We start from the raw sequence: 15,666 nt of genomic DNA, 5'->3' as shown, positions 1-15,666 counted from the left end.
GAAGGCAAAAGTACAAAGTCTGTTTCTCCTGCAGCAACAGAGATAGCTAAGCTGAGTGCAGTTTACTGAGGTTTGAAAGGAGAAATTAAGATCTAGCTACAGGTAAGGATGCATAAACAGCAAAAGCAGCTGTTTCTAGTACAGCTAGCACAAACAGACACAATCACAGGCTCTGAAGAAGCACTGAGCAAAATTCGGATCAAAGGTTGACATGGTGGCTGAATGAGCTATGGTGGCACTTTGACCAAGAGTCAGGATAGAAGAAAGAAAACACAATGGAGTGTCCTTCAAAGGGATTAAATAGGGTCTGAGTTAGAGATCAAACATAACTGATTTAAAGACATTTGCACAGGATCAAAAAGTTTTCACCTCGAAATCCAGGACATGTTTGCATCTGTGCCTGCTCCTGTTAAACAGGTAACCTTCACTCTTTGATGTCACCATCTTCCCTGTGCAGGAGTATCATGTCCAAGATGTTCTCACACAGGAATCTGGCCCGTGCACAGTATATTTCAGTAGTAGGGAATCTATTCCAATGTAATAAAAACACCCCTTGTACTGTGCATCCACTGACATAAGGACAATGGACCACATGGGAAAAGATGAGAAAAGTAGTGGATTAAAGATTCAGAAAAGAAAGCTCCAGTGAGCCAGTCATGTAACAGACTGGTAAGCATCATGTTTACTTTTAAATTAAGGTTTGCTTTGTTTCTATGTATGTGCTCTTATTGTAACAGGAATTAGCTTGGGGAATCCCATCTGTGTAAGTCAGCCCTCAGGAAAGACTCAATGGTTAAGTTACTCCCTTCCTTGTAATACCATCCTATCATTGGCATCTGCACACATACTGAACCCCTCACCCTCTTTACTCCTATTTACTGGGAAGGCCACATTAGGGAAAATAGGTTATGCTTAAAGGACCTTCACTGGGGGAACAAAATGATTGTGCTCTCCACAAAGAGATGACCAAGACAGTAAACATCCAGCAGTGTAGAGGGAAATCTCCTCAGTCCTTAGGCAACTGTACAGCTGTCATTAATGAAAAGGAGAGGAAATCTTTTCAAAGTGAAAATATGCCTAGATCTGCCCCTGTACATTAGAGAGGCAGGAGATCTAAGCATCCGTTTTTAATGAGGGAGAGCCTGAAAAGAATTCCATATATGATAGGTGATGTAAGAAGCATTCTGTCGCAGAACAGAAAGTGTTGCAGCCACGCATTGCTGCATGAATCACATTACTAAAAAAACAGCCTGAATCCAAATGTGGAAGATACCTCATCATTTAAGACTGTTAAAATAAAACATGCACTGCTGCATGGAATCTTGCACTGGCAATCAAGAAGTGCACTGAATTATCTGATGCTTGGGTTCTCATTCATATACATTTGTATTTGCAGAGATGGCATATTCATAAAGACTGAATCTAAAAGGTCACCCTCATATTGCACTTCTTATCATCCCTAATGTTAACTTTCACCAGGCGATTCATTTACCCATGCTGCAAACATGATGTTTTTAAAGTGAGTAAAGAACCTATGATCTGATCCGATACTGCTTTGCTGCAAACAAATTCCAGATATCCTGTACCCCAGGCTGCTGCACCCTTTAGAAACTGCCACCTTTGGTTTACTGGACTCAAAGTGAGATAATTCATCTTAAAAAACAGTGGAGAGGTGTGGGGACAAGAGAAAGACTTTATCCTATTTAAACATGGACATTTTGCTTCTCTGTTCTGACAAAGGATAAAAATCCAGTATCTTGCATTGCCAGTGAGGGCTCATTAAAAAAGGCTACCCTGTGTGGCTAAAAGCATAGGTGACCGTACAGCCCGCAACAGACCTAAGCATCCAGCCTTGAGCAACCTGGTCTAGTGGAAGGTGTCTCTACTGCCGGCAGGGGGTTGGAACTGGATAACCTTTATGTTCCCTTCTAACCCAAATCATTCCATGATTCTGTGATTCTAAATCCAAACAGAACCATACTAGGAATCAAAAGTATTGAAGTCATGAGCCCTGGCTCGAACAGAGGCTGCTCCGAGTGTCATAGCATCACACACAGAAAGGACTCAAATCTCCCCTAAAGCACAATATTTGAGTAGGGAAATCAAAGACTAATTAGCAGTGACTGCATCAGGGAATAGAAGGTAGAAACAGGGCTGAGCACAGTGCATGGATACATTTCTTTTTCACACAGACCCTGTACACTGACCCCCAGTAGCCACACAGAGTTCACCTTCAGCATCTGACCCAGACCTCCAGTCTTAACCCAGGTCTCAGAGGGAAGGCTTAACACGAAGCTCTCTGTTGTTGCTACATCTCTGATAGATGTGCTGCAGCATGTCGCTGAAAGCCTGACAGTCGTGTTCCCTAGGGACACCCAGGCTTCCAGCATCAGCGAGGTGAAAGGCAGCTGCCATTTGCCCCAGCACCAGCTGGAGAAGCCACAGCAATGTGTGAAGAGTGTCAGCAGCAAAAGCCTCAGGGGTGAAGAGGGAAAGAAACGACGTCACTGTAATGGAACCCTTCCCTGCCTGTCTGTCTGTCTGTCTGTCTGTCAGCAAGGACTTCTGAGTCAATAAATACCAGTCAGAATGCACAATTCCTGCTGACCTGCAGTCCCCCCTTCATCTCTGGAGAAAATAAACATGGACTGTGGGTGCTGAGCTGCTCTGCCTTCTTCAGAGCCTCCATTGTACTTATGTTTGCAGCGTTTCAGCCAGCAACACTGGCAACATTCACCCGGTACTCCCAGGAACTTGAAGGAACTCCCTGGTTATTATGAGATTACCCCTTCACTGCAGAATAAATGGTTCTTTACAGATACCCTCTCAGGGGTGTTCCCTTACAGATGTCCAGGAGTCAGGAAGGGTCAGGACAGGAGGGATTTGTCACTGTGTATAAATTCTCTCAGCGCAACTGCAGCTCCCAGAACAATGCTATTCTCTGTCCAAATCATCCATGGGAACAGGAGCTGCCTCTGGAAAGCCTAAAGGAGGCTCTTGGTCTGACATCTCAGCCCAAAGCAGCACCTTACATGTCTGCAGGCAGCTCAAAATTGGATGCAGAAGGGAAGTCCTCATAGAATCAGAGAATGGTTTAGTTGGAAGGGACCTTAAAGCTCATCCAGTTCCAAATCCTTGTCACTGGCAAGGACACCTTCCACTAGACCAGGTTGCTCCAAGCCTTGTTCAGCCTGGCCTTGAATATTGCCAGGGATGGGGTAGCCACAGCTTCTCTAGGAAACCTGTGCCACCCTCATAGTAAAGAATCACTTGTGTCTGAACAGAAACACCAGTTGCCATATCCCAGTTTTCCCCTGTCCCTAGGTGAAAGTGTTTTGGTTTGGGATTCTTTTGCTGCCTTATTTCACATCTTAATAGAGCTGTTTGTCCTTGCTATCAGTCAATGTTCACAGTGTAGTTGTTCAACTGCTGATTTAATAACAAAAGGCCCAGCACCCCTCATGTTTGCTATTTGCTTGGGGGGATGAAGGGACAAAACTTTTTGTTTATCAATTTGCTAGTAAACTGCCATTTCATATTTGTTCTGGCCACTCAAGGAGGTGAGGCATCCTTCACCATGGGCTTCACAGGTACTTGATGTCAATGGACAGGCTGAGGACTGGGATCTGACAAGCTGCTGAAGCCGTCTACAAGTTAACTCCTTCCCTGGCACATACCAGAGAAAGAGTTCTGGGCTGTGCTTCTTGAAACAATACTTCACTAAGCAAGGCCCTGACAATGGAGATAGATTGCCTGGAGACATTGTGAGGCCAAAAAAAGATAAAAGCTTTCTTAAAAGAATGGTTGAAAATATTCATTGCCATATTGTGTTGATGACTATTTTCAGCAGATATGGGGCACAGCTGCACATGTTTGTGTGAAGAAAGGAAGACAAAAATGAATGGATTTCTTTTATATCATTACCATTTGCTCCCACTTCATTTCACAATACACAGGAGCTGGCTTTGCAAAGCCTTCTTTTGAATCCTTGTGCCTTGGAGCCAGAGCTAAGGTAAAGAGTGTTAATTTAATTTGAGGCATTGATGAGATACAGAATGTAACTCACTTCAGAGCAGTACGGGTCCTGGCCTATATGCTATCCCAGGTATTGCTGTATAAATAATGCTATGTTAAGAAACTATTAATGTTGCTAAGTCAAACATTTGGATGTTAAGGATCCTCAGCAATTCAGCCCTATCTATGAGCCATATCACTGTCTTTAATTACATAAATACATAACAGTTTCCCACTGAATCTCTGGAGAAGAATCTGTACATTTGAGGTCTTCTTTTATACTCACTGTTCAGTAAGTGATTCATGTCGTATCTACTGCACATCATCCAAACTCTGCCCTAAAGCCTGAATCGTTCATTTTCAGAGGGAGAGAGGGGGCGTTTCTATTTAATTTTTGTAGTTCAAATAGGTGAAAATTCCTGTTCAGTTTCCTGAGACAAACAACTGAGGTCCATGCCTCTCTCCTGTCATGTTTCCAGTCCTACCTGTAAGCCCCCCACCCTTACCCAAAACCTCAGAATATTGAGCCCAGTAGCTCTTTGTCCGAGTGTCTTTGTTCCTAGTACTTTGGTCCTAGCTCCCTACCTTCTGCAGTCTTCTCTTGTCAGCAAGGTTCCTTCTTCTCTCCCATGCTCTGTCAGTCAAACACTGAAACCACAGGGGAGGCAGTATCACTGTTCATCTCCTGTGCTCTGAAACAAGCCACACCATGCACCCCACTGCTGCAGTGGGAGAGAAGGTTGCCATCCACTACTGGGTCTGCGAACAGGCAGAAATCCTTCAGAGAACAGACATTTCTAATGTCTCGGTGCAAAGTGGGACTTTCTGAGGCTCAGAACTTGAGTAAATGTCAGAAAATTTGCATGGAAATAGGCAAGTTATAAATTTCTGACATCAGAGGGATCCTCCGCCCCAACTGCTGATCAAAAGACAAGTCTTTCATCCAAATTAGGTAGGGAATATTAATTCTTACCATATTAATTCTAACCATATTTTATTACCGGTTTTTAGCGTATACATTAGAATAAAGTCTCCCAAACTTTCTTTTTCTGAAAACTCAATTATTTCCCCCCCCCCCTTTTTCAAAGAAAGGGGAAAAGAAGGATGCAAGGTAGAGAGATTAATCCCTGCCATGGCAGATTTCACCTTAGCTATTTCAGATGCAGCGAAGTTCATACACAACTGAAAATAAGGCATTATAATAACATGGCCTAAATTTTGAATGTACTTAATCATAAACATTTCCTTAGGTTGTTGGCTATATTGTTGGCTACAACAATCAGTTATAGTATTGTTAGCTATATTGCTGGCTATACTGTTGGCTATAACAGTTTCCAGGACTTTCTGTTAAATGGAAAATGAAACTCTGGTTTACTCTCATTGATTAAAAGGTGTGTTTAGATGTTGCAAATATTTAGTCAAAATCTTGTTAATAATCCTTGTGTTGAAAACGTTTGGCTCAGTCTGACCAACCTCTTCAGCTGAATTCCTACAGCCAACCCACAGCCGTCATAATGTAGAGTTTTACTTTCCTGGCCCAATATACATGATGTGGATAAAGCTAGAGTAGTACAGCAGGGTGCCCAATGCAAATTAACCAGGGGTCATTAAAGACTTCAGGCTATCAGCTTGGGGACTTGCCTTCCTCTCGTTTTCCTTGCAGCAGCCCATCCACCTTCCCAGTCCTCACAGCCACTCTCCTTCAGCCTCTTGCTCCCACCACCATGCACACCTTGGTCTCTACCTGGGGTGGGCAGCTGGCCAGGGCCCATGCTATGCAGGTCGCATGGAAAATATGCTGCAGAACAACAGGAAAACACCATTCCTTGTGCTAAAGAAAGGAGTGAGCAGAAGTGAATGAGCAAAATTCTTACATGCCCAGCTCCTGTGACAACTGCTGGTCAGGGTGAGCTCTGCTTCAGTTTTTTATCAGCCTTAGCACTTAGCAAAATTGAATTGCCTTCTCCCCAGAAAGGCCAGAGGACCTTCTGGCCGGGGTGAGGTGCTTTGAAAGGGGATCCCAAGGCACATTGATAGGGGAGCCAGCAGTTCTGCTGCTTCAGTGGTACCTGTTTTGTGGGCAAACAAATGACTTCAGCTTCCAGTGCTATAAATCTGGAAGCCCTCATCACCACCAAATTAATAAAAACGTTTTTAAGAAGGGAACAAAACCATGTAAAAAGCACTAAGTAGTCAGCAGTTTGGCACTTGAAGCCCAAGACTGGATGGTAGAGAGAGAGCAGGGGGTCTCTTTCTCACCTAGGTAATGATTATACGAGCCCCATAAGGACATAGTTAAATCAAGTATTAAGAAGACTGCACTTAAGAGGGGGAAAATATGTCAATCACACTTTGCCTTTGACAAAAGGAAATTCCTTGAAACTGAGAATGGGGAGAGAGCGGGAGGGAGAGTGTCTCGTCATGTGGGTGGCCAGGAAACTGGAGGCCAGAAAAGTACGAGAGAGAGAAAGAGTAAGAGACGGGGTGGGGGAGAAAAACCCACCAGACTGAATTCTAATCCAAGTGCTGTGAGGCGTTCACACCAGGCCTTGTGAGAATATTAACAAGGTTACAGGAGAGGGGCCTTTAGCCTCGGGAATTATTAGTGAATATGGAATTATATTTGCGCAAACACAACCAGATGCAAGCAGCTAAATGCTCTGCAGATGTGAAAGGAGACGGAGTGTGTTCCAAATGGGCAGCAGCCTCGTGTGTTTTAACCCTCCATCGTGGTGCCTGCTTGCCAGTCAAAGAGGGCTGCTTTTCTGAAACAGCAATGGGGCAGGAGGGATAGGGCCTTCTTCGTTATTAGCAATTCAAACATGAGTACACATTAGCGATTGTTCTTTGCTAGAGCCACCAGCATCTCCCAGCTGACTATCATGCGGAAGAATATAGCCTGACTACATTCTTTTAACTCTCTGTGCCTTAGATTAATTCCCTGTAAGTTGGAATTCTTCTTCCATTTTACCATGTCTTTTCCTAAAACCTCCCTCTGTCCCCCTCCCTCATTGTTTTTCCTCATTGTTTGCTCTCTCTGCAGTGTCTAACCCCATCGTGGACTAAGCAGTCAGCCCATATGCACGACATCACAGGCTGTTTCCATTAGAATGAGAAATTGATTACAAGAGCCAGGTATTCCTTTGAAGTAATCCTGTTTTACTACAAAACAAAGTCCCGCTTCTTGAAATACAGTGAGATTGAACAAGAACCCATTGCTTTGCTCAGGATCCCAGTTCTGCGTGCAGTCAAGGCTCTGCTCAAAAAGCTCATTCCCTTGGCTTGCTTTCAAGGCCATTGTGTATTCACTTCATTTCTTGAACCATGATTTTTGGGTTTGCTCCCTGCCTATTTCATCCTGCTTTCCACTGTTTTGTTCACTCTAATCGATCCTCTAACCCTGCATGCAGTGTTTACTTTGGGCTGTAGCCTCCATTGTTTCTGTTATTACTAAACATGGGGCGTTCCTTCTTTTGGCAGCATGGAAGGCAGCAAGCACACCTAGTACCCCGAGTGGCATTTATGGATTATAAGAAACCCAAAAAGCTGCCTCTCAGCTCCCAGACATTAGTAGGAGCGTAATGCCAGTAGCTCAGTTTCACAGTTGAGAATGCAGCTTCATCACTCTAGATGATCCGCTACTTCTGAAGTAGGTACTTTGGAGAAGAAACAGCACATACTGAATCTTTAAAGATCAGCTTTATCAATTTAAATACAAAGCCACTGAAATGGCTATAGGCATAATTATATGGGGTTTGGGTTGCCCAGGGAATCTGTGAATGCTCCATCCCTGGCGGTGTTCAAGGCCATTTTGGACAGAGCCTTGGGTGACATGGTTTAGTGGGAGGTGTCCCTGCTCATGGCAGGGGGGTTGGAACTAAATGATCTTAAAGGTCCTTTCCAAACCAAACCATTCTATGATTCTATGGTGGCAGGGTTAAGGCTTCTGTTCCTGAGGGGATTTTCTGCTAGGAAGAATAACAGCAGCAAATCACAGCTCATTCTATAGAACTGTAAATGTGAAAATATGCAGCTCTGAAGACTTATGTACATGGGAGTTTAACAGATTACAGTTTGACTTGGGTGAACATGCTAATTGTGATTTTAATTGCTTGAACAGTTTGAATCCTATTAAGTAAGATCTTTATTTCTTTTTTTTTTTCCCCATTTATTTATTTTCCATTTATTTCCTTGAATCCCAATGCTCACTTTGGAAAGTAATCACAACTCTCTTACACCATGACTTGTGCAAAATTATGATGTATGCCCTCAAATTTCATCATCTTTGAAATATTTTCTATCACTGAATGCATGTTTTAGAGGCAACTGAAGACTCTTGAGTTAGAATTTTCAAACTCAGGCATGCTGTATAGATTATTCTTAACTCTCTTTACAGTGCACCCTCTTCAAAAACACAATACATATGATTTGATTACCAGACATCTTCTGGTAGTTTCAAAGATGTATTTGAATATATTAATTTGCTTAGAGATTAAAAATCAGCCATTTTAAAACACAGACCACCCATTATTAGACCTCTCTGTCTCCTGTCTTGGTAAAAAGAATACAGTTTGCAGTGACCCAAGAGTATATGAGGCAGGAGGCTGCCCAGTGAAAAGGGAGGGTGGAAAAATATTACATCTTCATAGATGAAATGCTTATTATTCTGTGACAAAAATAATTTCCTATTAAAACTGTCAAATAAGATTTTTGTTCTCTTAGTACTTAAGGGGGAGTCAAGACATCAGTGGGAGAGAGCAGTAAAAAATTACTTCAGTCTCCCCTACAAACATGGCTAAAAGCTCTGCTAACTCCCACATAAGTGGAACTCATTGTAACCTTGCATAAAGACTTTACTTCACTTGCTTCTTGTAATTAAGCTGGTTTTGTCTGGGTATTTTTCCTATTGCATGGAATCGTGTTTTTCCCTCAGGCAGAGCCCAGAGGCTGCTCAGTAGACCACCACCTCCCCTCAACATGGCTGTGCTCTGGATGGGCCAAGAGTGGTGGCAAGCCTCAGCTGGTGGCCACGTTGAGAAGGCTTTTCCCCATTGTTCCCAACGGGGTCTGCATTTTATGATGCCTCACAGTATAGGCAGCCACCATCTCCCCTGAGGGCAACGGCAGTTTCTGTTTCATGGAGAACAATGGATGATGGTGGCCAGTCCAAAAGGGAACAATTCTGCATGGGGGAAAAACAACAACAACAAAACAACTTTTAGTTAAAAAATAAAAGCCCAGCAAGTATGGCCATTCATAGGAAGCATCTGGGAGGAAAGCACCTATTGTGCCAGATCCTCTTCACAGACAAGCTGAGAGGGAGGTGGAAGACAGCGTGTTCATTTTTTGCACTGAAGAGGAAACCAGAAGCACCCTCCCTGCAGAAGTGATGGAGAGGGAAGTAGACACATGTAGATGTTTGGCCCCAGGCTTTTAAGCAAACTATTTTTTGCTGCTCAAAGAGACAGAGTCACATCTGCCATGAGATGAAGAAAAGGCAAGGAGCTGAGGCAGAGGGCTCAGGGTAAAGTTGTGAAGAGCTGATCAGTTGCTGTCACCATCATCAAGAGGCCATAAGAGTTGAAAACATGGAGAGATGCTGTTTGGTAAGAGTTTGGCTCTCTGAGATGGTAGCATAAGAAAAGCAGGTGTCAGAGCTGTCACCCCCAACCAACCTGATGCTCTCAGCTTGGGGGATTTCATACATTCACGTGATGAAGCCAGACTAAGGGAATGCAAACAAGGAGGCTGTGTATAAAGAATAACTAGTGGAAGGAGGTGACAAATCAGCAGGCATTGGCATTTGGAGTGCAGAAGGCAAAGGATGCAGAAAGCAAAGGGTGCTAGAGTCTGAGCAGCTTTTCATTGCTCTGGTGAAACTAAGCAGCTGCAACTCCAGTTAAAGTATCCCATAAACCAGAGGTGTTCTGTGTTCCCCAGATGGAAACACAATAGTCAGAGCATATTCATACCATGAACGTGCGCACAAATGGTAAAAGAAAAAAAAACATCGAAACTCTTTCTCTGGGAGTGTCATTCGATATTACATTAACACATGGAAATGACTTTTTTAGAGATAATTATCTCTAAAGTGCAGATCTGCATTTTATGTACTTTAGTCTTCCTGGTATCTAGAAACACACTCAGCTGTGCCAGATCTGCATTACTGTAAAGTGTTGATTTTGGTACTTCCTGCCAGTCTTATTTTTTTGAATGAAGAGTGAAATAATCAGTGATGTGAATATTGAATTATGCATTCAATGGATGTTGAATCAAGAGGTGTTAAGCTCCTGATCCCATTTTAGCAATTAGTATTTAAAAGATAAATGGAAGAAAACATGAAAGCACTGCTAGTAACTCTGCAGACGATGGCAGCTTGGTGGAATGATAAACAGGATTGAGTAAGAGCCAGTTCTAAACAGCAGAGTTGTTTGGTAGGAGGGGAACTCATTCAATCAATGTGTCTGAATACAAGTACCTAGGGAAGGTCACACACCTCGAAATAAAAACCCTGTGTCACTCTTACAAGTTGGGGGACTGTGGAAACCAACAGTTGGAAATTTAGAGACAGAGATCAAATAGAAGGAACGCGAACTCTCAGTGCAGTACTGCAGCTCACCCTTCGCAGCCATATAAAGGTTATTTACTGTTCTATCGATCTGTGCATCACCTGCAAGCTTTCTTAGCAACACGCCTTTTGTTGAGTAGAAGCAGACAAATTGCACTGAGAACTGCAATAGTATGCGGCACATTTTGCTGCTTACCCTCATCAGAAGAGCTTGAAAAACTGAAAAGATGAAGGAGCCACAACTGTAATTTCAAATGTGTAAAGCCTGTTTCATGATGGTTTTGAAAAGTATCAGACCATGACATTTCTTAAAGAGAATGAAAAAAAAAAAATCACCACCACAACAACAAAACACAACCCACTCTGATAACAAGAGGAGAAGCAAAAATTTGCTTAGCTTAAAAGGTAATAAGGATATTGGAAAGTTGGAAAGTGAAGTAAGACTTAATTTAGATCATAAATAGGGCATATTTTTAGGAACTGGAACAACATATAAAAACAAACCATCAAAAGTGTCTGCTGTGTAATGACCCCTGATCTAAATGCAAAATAGGCAGGAAGATATTTCTGTACCTTACTCTCACATCTTTAAAATCCTTATTCCAATATGCAAGTTGAGGGATACACTTCATTATTCCTTGCAGAATCTCTTCTGAGCACCTTGGATAGACAAGTAAGTCACAGGCAAATGTTCACACTGTAATATATCCTCTAGAGAAAGAGAGATGTCATTGTAAAAAGGCAGCTGTGAGATTCTCTTACTAAACTGAACCACCAGAATTACAAAGCAGAGGTTCAGACTGTGTGAATTCCTATTCACCATCAGCTGGGTATACCTGAAGAAGGTTTGGCAGATGGGGGAAATGGCTAGGAGAGAGAAGACCATCCTCACTAACAATGTTTCCCAACGTAAAACTATATTCCATGGACTATTACTTGAAAATGTGCTTCCACTTCAGAAAGGAAAAATCAGTATTGCACACCAACAAAAGTCTCCTTAATGCCCAAGAACCAGTTCAGATGATGATTTTATAAACAATTTCCCAGATTTGTTCCTAGTTTTGCATAAAACTTAAACAGATTTTTGGGTACAATGGAGTGAGCAACTATATGAATCTAGTTAAATGTATTTTGTATTTTGGGTGGTATTTGCTTTAATGCATATTAGTTATGTTGAAATTTTAAAAGGAAGGCATTTATGTAGCAGATACAAAGGTCTCAGGGTAGCACCTAAACCAATAAATTTCCTTCTTTCTAGAGATAAATTCCTGTAAGAATACCAGAAAATATAAGAAAGTAGTGTATCTGGCCCCCAGTGCTTCTTATACAATCTTTTCTCCCCTTTTCCAGACAGATATGGATGACAGGCCAGCACTACTTTTTTCTTTGTGAAGTCCATTGACTTAGCCATTTTTTCTGCTGGTGGATTTAATTTAACTCACAGAGGGTAAGTATGTCCATTCACCACTTCTACTGGCAGTCTCTAAGAACACTTATCTAGACAGCAGTATTTGCATATAAAACTGAGCTTCAGTTACAAAAGACAGGAGTCATTAAAAGCACTGCTTAGGTTACACCCAAAAATATGTGAAGCATTTTTGAGATCTAGAATAAGATAGCTCTCTGCTGCGAACAATGATCGAAGGTCTCCTCAGACACCCAGGCTGGATTAAGCACCGGAAATAATAGCAGAATTGGGTTTTCTATTTACTGTAGTAAAGCAACCTTGTCTATAAACTCCTTATTGCTGCAAACCAAAGGTGTGTGTCTGGGGAGGGCAAGCTTTTCCCTTGATGTTCCAGGAGATGGAAATACAATCCTTTTTGAGACACAGATGTTTGCAATAGAAAACTTTCACTCCACTCTCTTCTGTTTTTAATCTGCTCATGACAGGAAACACAGATTCAAAATGAATGTAAAGAACACAGCCACCATAACTGATGATAATACAAAAGAACATCTAGGAAAGATTTCTTTTTTCCACAGTACATTACAGGGAGAAAAGGTTTACAGATTTCAGAAGATTCTAGGTGTTTTTCTTTCTCAGTGGCTACCAGTAGAATGTTTTTCCATGAACTTCACAGGATATAGCTCTCTGCAATGCTATGATACTATCAACAGTTTCAGCGTACAAAAGATAACACAACACTTCTTCATGCTTTCTGCCAGATCTTCAGTGATTTCAATACTACCCCACCAAAGCTTCACTAAACAGACAGATGTATAAAATGGGTTAAAGATTCTTCCATAGCATGTGTAAAATGTAAAATGAAACAGGTAAGAGTAATTGATTCACCCTCTTCAGCCAGTCTTGCTACTAACCCCTAGGCTCCTGAGAATTTCAAAGCTGTGCTTTTAAACTATGTCAGTCTCCATGTCTCAAGTGAAGTACTTGTATGTATGACAATGTGAAGGGTTTGACTGGACTCTTCCCTGTGCTTTTTAGTTGCCTGCTCCAACTTCTCCTATTCTCTTCTTTAGCCCTCACCCTATCTAATCTCCCTTCTCTATCAACTGCAGTTTACCTAAATTGCCTTTCCTTGTTCTTTCATTCAGGTAGTACCTTGCTAATGACATCCTTCATTTAAAAAACAACAGGAGTTACAATATTTCCATGGCAAATTCATTTATCTCACTGTGTGTCACACACTGGTCTGTGCCCATTTTGCACATTTAGACTATGAGCTCTTTGGAGCCAGGAATGTCACCTGGTGTATGCTTGAGCAACGAGTAGCACAAAGGGATCCTATTTTAAACAGTACCTGAGCAATACTGTAGCAAATAAAGACATAATTACCCCTCCCCTGAGCTACATTAAAAAATATGATCAAGCATTCAGAAATTGAGAAATGGCAGCATCAACTCTGTGATGTGACTTTAATTCATTTCTCACTCTTCTCTATATGTATTAGCTTTCTGTCTCTAGCTATATGATAGCACACTATTTTTTTTTTCTGCAAGGCTCTTGTTTCATTTACTTTTGTTCAGGTTTTTAAATATTTTTTATTCCAAATGGTGTCCTAAAATTTTCATACCATAGGATTTTCTGTCACAATCCTTCCATTAAGCAGAAATGTATTCATTTCTTCTACATTATTCTTTGTTACTTTTATTAGAGAACGTGGATTATTCAATAGTATTAGTGAAATCATTTTGACAATGCTGACTTGAATAGCTGTTACTCAGTTTTGAAGATGGGAGCTAAAGCACAAATATATGAAGCATTCAACACAAAAATTGTGTGTTAAATTAACAGAGGTTCTAATATTTTAGGCTGTTTTATGGTTTTAGCATGTGGCATATTAGAAGTACAGCAGCAAAACATTAGTTTTTATCTAGGAGTGCACAGAATTTCTGCTCATTTTTCAGGACAGGAAAAAAAACTGATTTAGTGCCCATGATTTTTGACAGTGGCAAGGGATAAAGCCAGGTTTTCAAAATTTAGTCATCTTCTTTAACCATTCTTCCTTTTCACAATCTGCTGCCAACAACCAAATGACTTCTGATTTCTACATTAAGTAAGACAAGGAAATTATACATAAAATCTCTCTACTCATCCCTAACTAATTCCCAGGACCCCAAGGCTGGGTCTTGTGTAAAGCACTGCCTCTTCAAACCTTCAAAACGTTCTGGGGACCATAGCTCAGCTATAGAGGTTTTTTCTATCCAGAGGAAAAAAAAACAGTATCACAGACTTTCTGTTCTGCTCCTTTTCACTAATCACTTATTTGAGCAGATGTCTAAGTTTTCTCTTCAATACATTTATGGCTATCGCCTGTAGTTTTTTCCTTGATTTTTCAGTATTTTTTCCTTTCAGTATTTTTTTCCTTGATCTTTCAATAAATCTTTTCTATATTTTGAAGCATGGAAACCCAAAGTGGACTTTGTATTTACTGACTGGTACCCCAGTACTAAAAATCACTTAAATGACCATTTCAGCTACAGCACTGCACTAGCAAATAGAGCTGCTTGCCCAACACAAACTCTAGATCTTTGCAGAATCACTGTGTTCCAGGGGGGACACACTCACCTGAAAGATACGGTCTAGAACTCTTGTCTCTAAATCAAGTCAGTTTGGCTGTATTAAAAACAAGAATTGCACAGTGATATTTTGACTGAGTTCTAATTCATGCTCATCTTTTACTGGTATTTTCCTAATTTGAGGGCTCAGTAGAGATTCTGCATATCTAACCAGTCTTGCACAGGTTCACAATGTGCATTGGGGTAATATGGGTAGGGGAAGTGTTTAGGAATCATACATGAGAAAAGTCAGAAGAGTTTTGGCAGCAGCAGATTTTAGAAGCCAGTAAGTATGAGCAGTGAATCTTCCTCCTCATCTCACAAGGCCATCTCTCAGGACGCAAGCAGTATTTTCTTATCCATGATTTTAAGCCAACTTCTTCCTCTTCTCACCTACCTTGTACATTGACACCACTCTCCCTCTCTGCCTGCACCAAGAATATCCCCTGCTTATCCTTCTGCTCCAGCTAGATTTCTGTCATAGTAGTGGGCCCTTCTTGTGTTAAAGAGCTATTGTGAATATTGCATTGAATTCTTCTTGTTGTTGTTGTTCAGCTTGAGTTTGGGTTCAACAAAGACTTCAAAGTAATAACTCAGGCTCAGTTCTGGTTTAAAAAAAGAAAACCAACTTGAATTAAAGTTTTTATTTTGGTTTCAGTTTGATTTTAAAACATGCTCTGTTTTAAAACATTCCTATTATCAGAACAGTCTGAGTGATCACCATGTGTTTAGTGTTATTTACAAGTCTGACAATATTTGTGTCAAGAGCGTATTTCAACATAAATTATTCAGGATCTATTTCCATATTACTGGTAAGAATACTGATAAGGGCAAAGCTCGAGTCACCACAGAACTCTACTAAATGTCTCCTCATTCAAATTTAGCAAGTACTTTCGGAGAGCTGTCAGCTAATCAGCCCTTCGGCACTTAATGTGTGCTTCTTTGGTGTGGTTAATCAGAATGCTCTGCGGTACTAAGCCAAAGGTATTAGAAAAGTCTAAGAAGCATCATCTTTTATTGTTCCATTTACTAACTCAAATTCTAATAACCTTGAAAATTAACAC

The sequence above is a fragment of the Lathamus discolor genome, chromosome 4 (genome assembly GCF_037157495.1).
Source record: "Lathamus discolor isolate bLatDis1 chromosome 4, bLatDis1.hap1, whole genome shotgun sequence".
Taxonomy (NCBI): Eukaryota; Metazoa; Chordata; class Aves; order Psittaciformes; family Psittacidae; genus Lathamus; species Lathamus discolor.
The sequence above is the reverse complement of the archived record's forward strand: the minus strand, read 5'-3'. Positions refer to the sequence as shown.